General features: G+C 37.5%; 1 pseudogene; it reads left to right on the top strand.

The window, feature by feature from the left end:
• Window positions 1–1605: 1605 nt before the first annotated feature.
• On the top strand, window positions 1606–2337 carry LOC143613694 (secreted RxLR effector protein 161 pseudogene; annotated as a pseudogene).
• The last annotated feature ends 5006 nt before the right edge of the window (window positions 2338–7343 follow it).

The raw sequence follows: 7343 nt of genomic DNA, 5'->3' as shown, positions 1-7343 counted from the left end.
CTGCCTTCGAGGTTTTGGGGCGAATGTATTTTAACAGCAGCCTACATCATTAATCGGCTACCATCAAAGACCATAGGAAACAAGGCGCCATATGAATTTGTTTTTAATCAAAAACCAGACTAAGAACACATGAAAGTTTTTGGGTGTCTTGCGTACTATCGCAATATCGAAACAAGAGGAGATAAGTTCGAGGAAAGGGGGAAACCAGGAATATTCTTGGGCTATCCACAAGGAACCAAGGGTTTCAAAATTTTCGATTTCAATAAAAATAAAATTATTGTGTCTAGAGATGTTCGCTTTGTCAAACATGTTTTTTTCAAGTGAAACAACCAAAGCTCTCGAATGCGAGGAAGAACCAGAAATATTTGAATTTCCACCTTGGTATTATGATGAAGATGAAAGCCAAGCTCAACGTACCAGTTGCATTCAGAATGAAGTAGACAAAAATAATAATGTGCATGAAGAAAATGAGCACATGCAAGAAAATGAGTTGATGCAAGAAAATGAAACCATGGAAAGTCAAAACGAAAACCCAGATCCTAACTTTGTGCGAGCTCCCAATTGGCCTCAACCCAACATTGATGCAAATAATAATCAGCCCAACACTGATGCAAATAAGAATGAGTTTCAGCACTGATGAAACAAACAACAATGGGTTGCAGCCCACTGTAACCAAGGAAGCGCCCACCAGGGAAAAGAGAGAACGAGTTCGGTCCAAATGGCTTGATGGATTCGAGGTTGAGCTCCCACCTTCTATTGACCATGCCTTACCTACCTCCAACTAAACCCCCTCAACGGTACATAGTATAACAAATTATATTTCTTATAATAAATTCTTAAAAACTCACAAAGCTTTTTTATCGGTCATCACTTCGCATGATGAGCCCAAAACTTTTAAGCAAGCTACGCTTAACGAGAATTGGAGAGACGCCATGAAAAGAGAAATAAAGGCTCTTGAATTAAATGGGACTTGGACTATTGAGGAACTTCCAGAGGGAAAGAGAGTTACAGATTCTAAATGGGTCTATAAAGTGAAGTAAAACCAAATGGAGAAGTGGAAAGGTACAAGGCGATATTGGTAGCAAGAGGGTTTACACAATTGGAGGGTATTGATTTCCATGATACCTTTGGTCACGTGGCAAAGTTAGTGAACGTCCGTACGCTGCTCGCCATTACGGTCAAGAAAAATTGGATAATTCACCAACTTGATGTCAATAACGCCTTCTTACATGGCTATTTGAACGAGGAAGTTTACATGAAGATTACTCAAGTGTTTGAGAAAGGAAAAGAACATAAAGTTTGTAGGCTTAGAAAGTCCCTTTATGGCCTAAAACAAGCCTCTAGGAACTGGTATAAAAACTTCACTTTGGTTCTTCTTGAAGTTGGTTTCAAGGAATCAAGGGCAGATCATTCCCTCTTTACTTTTCGAAATGGAGACGTTTTTCTGGCAGCCCTTATATACGTTGATGATGTAATTCTCGAAATGGAGACGTTTTTTTGCCACCAAAATAAGCGAAATTAAGGTTTGGTTCTTAGTCAAAGAAAGTACATTCTCGTATTCTAGAAGATAGTGGAATGTTGGGCTGCCGACCTAGTGCTTTCCCAATGGGACATGATTTGAAGCTTAGCAAAGGTGATGAAGAAGAACGAGTTGATGCTGGCCAATATCGTCGCCTAGTAGGAAGATTGCTTTACCTACAAGTGACTAGACCAGATATTACCCACTCAGTAAATGTTTTGAGTCAATTCGTGGCTGATCCCCTACAGAGCCACATGGATGCCGTCACGAGAGTTTTACGTTACTTGAAAGCTACTCCGGGGCAAGGAATCCTTCTACCAAAACCTGGAGTAACGAATCTGGTGGCATATTCTGATTCAGACTGGCTTAGGTGTCCGGACACCAGAAGATCCAGTACAAGTTATCTGTTACTGACTGGAGGGGCACCGGCCTCTTGGAAATCCAAGAAACAATCCTTAGTATCACGATCTTCCGCTGAAGTCGAATATAGAGCGATGGCAACGACTGTGAGTGAAGTATTATGGATGCATTGGCTCCTATGGGAACTTGGTGTTAACCAAATAGGTCCGACTACCATTTTTTGTGATAATCTAGCTGTAAAGCATATCGCCAATAATCCTGTCTTTCATGAGCAGACAAAACATGTAGAAATGGATTGCTATTTTGTGCGGGAACGGGTAGAGTCCAAAGAAGTTGAACCACTGCACATCAATACCAAGCACCAAATTGCTGACTTGTTTACTAAACCTCTTGGCGCTCGGCAACTAAAACTCCTATTGAACAAATTGGGCATTTGTGATCTTCATGCTCCAACTTGAGGGGGAATATAGAATGGGATAATATTTTATATGTATTCCCATCCTTTTAGCATATCTTGTTTCCTTATATTTTTTTTGTTTTTTCTTTTACATAAAAAAACTCTTGTAATCCTAAAATCTGTACAAGAAAAAAAATAGAGACACCACCAGAATTTTTGCACTCGAGCTACCAGTTTTCTTCAAATCTAGAATGCTTCATATACTTTAGTTTTTAATGAATTTATGTTGAAATCACTAGGGGCGCTATATTCGGACGTCGTATGATTTAAGGGTTTCTTCACCCCTAACAAACTTAGAGGTTCCACATTAGTGAAGTAAGAGTATTCTTAGCTCAAGCTAATTTATATTATAATTTTTATTGGTTTTAAGTTTATCTAATTACCAAAAGTAACGCAAAAACACTAATATCACCCATATGGATTTTGTGCTCACAAGTAATTGAAGCATTGGTGGCCTTAAAATTTATAAGGAAATTATACATATAACCTGAAACACAAAGAAAAACATAAATTTTGATTCTGCTAGGAGCAAACCAGGCATGTGGAATGAATAGGTAAACATTGTAAACTATAGAGAATATCGTGAATGCTTGCCTCTGTATGGCATTCCAATATGCAATCTTCTATACTAAACTATATATATTGGGAATATTATCCAAATAATATACATTAAGACACCCCCTCAGTCGTAGCAGAAAGCGGATGAACGCAAAGACTAGATTTAAACTTCAGAAAGAGTGGTCGAGGCAGTCCTTTAGTGATGATATCGGCATACTGGTAATCTGCTGGCAGCTTGGCACATGAAGAATGTAAGGCCCCTGACCCGGGTGCCCTACTTTCACGCTGGTTGGGTTTACTCATTCACATAATTCGTAAAATCAGAGTTAATTAAAACATTTCGCGGAAATAAACGTCATTCATTCTTACATAACATAAACATCTTGTCTTAAAATAACAAAACATAAGTCTTAAACATAAAACATAAACGACACGGGGTCCTCTATATAGCGATGTCAGTTGATGTGGTCTAAAATATACATATTATTATATAAATATTCCTTACTTTTAATTACTTTTGAGCCAAGTTTTTATTGAATATTATTAATATTTGGTTCACATGCGAGTTTATTGGTTTCAAGTGACAATGAGCTAAAATGGAGCACTTTTCCTAAACTTGAGATCGACAAACGAAGGGTCAAGCATATGTTATATATTACTAACTAATTATTATATGTAGTATCCTTAAAAAAAAGAAAAAGATAATAATAATAATAATTCATTCATGACGGTGGGACATTATGATTTTGATTCTTTTTACTTATTTATTTATGTATTTTCTTTGCAAGTCAATGTCTCGTCAAATTTTGTGACACGATTATGTTTATTATTATTATCTTTTTATTTTATTAAGCCCACAAAAAAGAATTATTGAAAGAATGAAGGCCCACTAGTTGGGTAGGTCTAAACGAGTCCACAAAAGATTATTTAAGTTTTTTTTGACGGCATTATTGTGGGGAGAGCTAGAAAATAATCGGCCGCCACTTGATATTATAATTACTATTCTCTTGGAGCGAGGGCAGCTTGATTGAAACAGGAAGTGTACGCAACAATTAAAAGAAGACTTTGAACGGAAGCTAGAGATTATTATTCGTGGCTGGGAGAGCCAGACGCAATTACATCCTTATTATTTGGTTGGATTTTAATATTTTTATTATGAACTTGGGTGTTGAACCAAATTATTTTATTTTCTTGAGCATGATTATTGGCTAAAACCATTTAGTTGCTTAGGCTTTGAATGAATATTTGTTGAGTTTTGGTTTGCTTGTCGGTTTTATTGGTTATTGGTGTTGGACTAATATTACTGTAATAGACTTTTTGATGCTTTTAAGATGAATATGCGTACTTATTATTAATTTACTTTTATTCAATTGTTCCATATGTGTCTTTGTGAATGTCTTTCATGTGTAGACGCATATTAGGTTACCTACTGTGTGTTCGTAACTAGTTTATGGTTTATAGTCAACATAATCCATAGGAACTAATTTTTTGAGGGTTTAGAGATTTTAAGTGTTCTACCTATCTTGAGACTGAGAGGTAATAGATAGTTGGGGTTGTCTTATTCATTAGGCGGTTTGAGTATAGATTACACGAGAGTGGATTTCCCCCTTATTTGTCTTTTGATTTTTGCTATCATAAGTCTTTTTGAACACCTTTAGGTTACTCCTTACGTCCCTTACACTCCCGGATGTATTGTGATTAGTGAGACTGAGAGGTGATCTAGTCATTAGAGTACTTTAATATTGTTGGAGAGACTGAGAGGTAATCCAACCAACCGATTTGCGTCATACGTCCCTTAGGTATTCCTTTTAGGTGACACCCAGAGAATGATCAGGGATCCACTAGGATGTCTAGGGCGTCGTATCTTTAGATCCCGGTTCCATCACAGTTTCCATAGCCGATAAGCATCCAAGATTCACAAATAGGATTTAAAGCCTAGGTAACGTCTTTCTTATTAGTGTTTTCCTCTAAGTCTTAGACTTCTAAGTTTAATTTATTAATTCACTTTAGCTTAATTAATTAGTCTAAGTAATAATTAGTTTTAAAATAAAATAAATAAAAGTCTAAAAACAAATCTTTTTCTTTATTATTCATTTATTTAGCTTTTAGAATCTAGTTCGTTAATTTAATTAGTGTCTCTGGGGTTCGATATTCCCGAACTTCCCATAGCTATTCTACACCCGATAGGTACACTTGCCTGTTGCTAGTGGTTTGGTTTAGGGAATTCTAGGTTTTTATTACTCGTTGTGCTAGGTTGATCTATTGCATTATTTTTATATACCACTTTTAGTCACATCACCTGTCTTCCTCGTATTGCCACGTGTCCTCATCAAGCAACTTGTCTCATTCTACTTACCTGCGTGCATACTAAAAGTCAGCTACGCTGAGTGAGTTCTAGTTAATTAACATATATTACATTCACTTTCTTACCAATATACGTCCGAAGATACGTATTAATACTTACCTGTTCGTCTATCATTCAATCATACATACATACATTCATACATTCATACTTCTTGCTGACCACATACCTCAGATACTATAAAGATCGGGTCCTCACTTACCTTGGATATTATAAGGGTCCAGACCCTGCATACCTCGGAATTAATAAGGATCCGGGGTCCTACATACCTTGGATATCCTCAGAGTCCAGTCCTACTTACCTTGGATATTATCAGGGTCCAGTGTCCTACATACCTCGGTTATTATTAGGGCTCGGTGCCCTCTAACATACCATTCCTTTCTACTTTCGTTATATTTTCTTTCTACTTCTTTCAATCATAACTAATATAACAACTACGTGCATACTAGTTAAACAATCCATATCATTCACATTCATACGCAAACATATATCTAATATACACTTACCATTTAAGTTAAGTGTATAAGTCTAAACACATCGCAGTATGCACACAGCCCCTAAAACATAACACATAAAAGGGGCTAGAACTCACCTGGATCCTGTTACGTTCACCGTTAATAGTAATTCCCTTCCTGAGCTGTGCGTGGCTAACTGTTTAATAATGTACACATATTAATCCTCTATAATCACTTGTCATTCATTTTCTTAAGTTAACAGGTTTAACCTTTTAAGTTAACCGAAACGACATGTATCCTTCTTTAACCGTTCATATTAATTTAATATACTTTAAATCCTCATTTATCGCCACTATATATTTATTATATCCACTTCACTATTATTAACTCATGTCATTGATGTGTTTATGAATTAACGTCGTTAAGTGAGTTCGGGTTCGTGTCTGGTCTACACCTAACTTCATTAGAGATTTCACTTCGTTAACGGGTGGGCTCTTGTGTTTGGTTCATCTTCAACTCACATTCCTTTATTTGGGGCGGGTCACGGGTCTTTAAACGAGTCGGGTCGCGGGTCTCACTCGGGTCAGGTCTCGGGTTTGGGTCCCATTTGGTTTCTTATCATATTATTATTATTTGTTTATTCCTTTTACTTTTATTATTATTATTATTATTATTATTATTATTATTATTATTATTATTAATAAGATAAGCATTCCCCACCACCCATTTCCTTATAACCCAACCCGTTACAACCCCCTACCCCCTCACCTTCACCCTTTCTTCCTTCCTTCTTTCTTTTCTTTCTTGCCGGCTTCTCCCCTTAAATTACGGCCACCACCGCCGGCTACTCATACCATCCCACTGCCACCTGCTCCGTCTCCCCTCCCAGCCACCACGACAATCATTTCGCACGGTAAGAATATCGCACGGGATGCGAAGCATGTTCCGTCAAGGATTCGCTTGGCGAATAGTTCGCACGGGATGCGAATATCGACGGTTCGCATAGAAGTTTCGCATCGGATTTCCATAGCCGGAACTTCGCATTGCATTCACTTCGCACGGCCGGAACTTCGCATCGCATGGGATTCGCTTGTCGGTTTTCGCCTAGGGATTTCTTAAGGGTTCAGATATGGGCTTAAACTTGTGCACCCCAGACCTGTTTGGGTTTTGTTTTGCGCTATCCGGTTCGATCCCCCTTTTAACTCGAGCCGAACGACTTGGAACTCGAGTCTCGTTGAGCCCCGTTTTCCCCAATTTATTATCATTATCATATGTATTTTACCATGTTTCATGTTATTGTTATCATTAGATTTGTTGGAAGCTTGAATGTATCGGTTTGTTTTTGTCGGTTTGCTTCGGCTTGATTTGGGTTCAATTACAGTTCATTTTGGGTTGGTGAAAGCCGTTTAGGCTCGGTTCGTCTCGGTTCCATTTCCATACTTTGTTGGCTTGTTTATTATTAACAATGAGACGAGATAAAGGAAGGAAAGATAAATCTTTAGATGTTTAAACTGTTGGACTCGTTATGCCCAAGACACATATTTTTACTGATGTGGCTAGTATGTCATGATCCAAGTCAGGTCATACCCAATAACAAGCTAGACAAACACCAATAATATTTTTTTATATATG

This window comes from Bidens hawaiensis, unplaced genomic scaffold, assembly GCF_021521415.1.
Source record: "Bidens hawaiensis isolate Kalapana, Puna unplaced genomic scaffold, B.hawaiensis_p1.1 tig00038020_1, whole genome shotgun sequence".
NCBI classification, from domain to species: Eukaryota; Viridiplantae; Streptophyta; class Magnoliopsida; order Asterales; family Asteraceae; genus Bidens; species Bidens hawaiensis.
The sequence above is the reverse complement of the archived record's forward strand: the minus strand, read 5'-3'. Positions and strand labels throughout refer to the sequence as shown.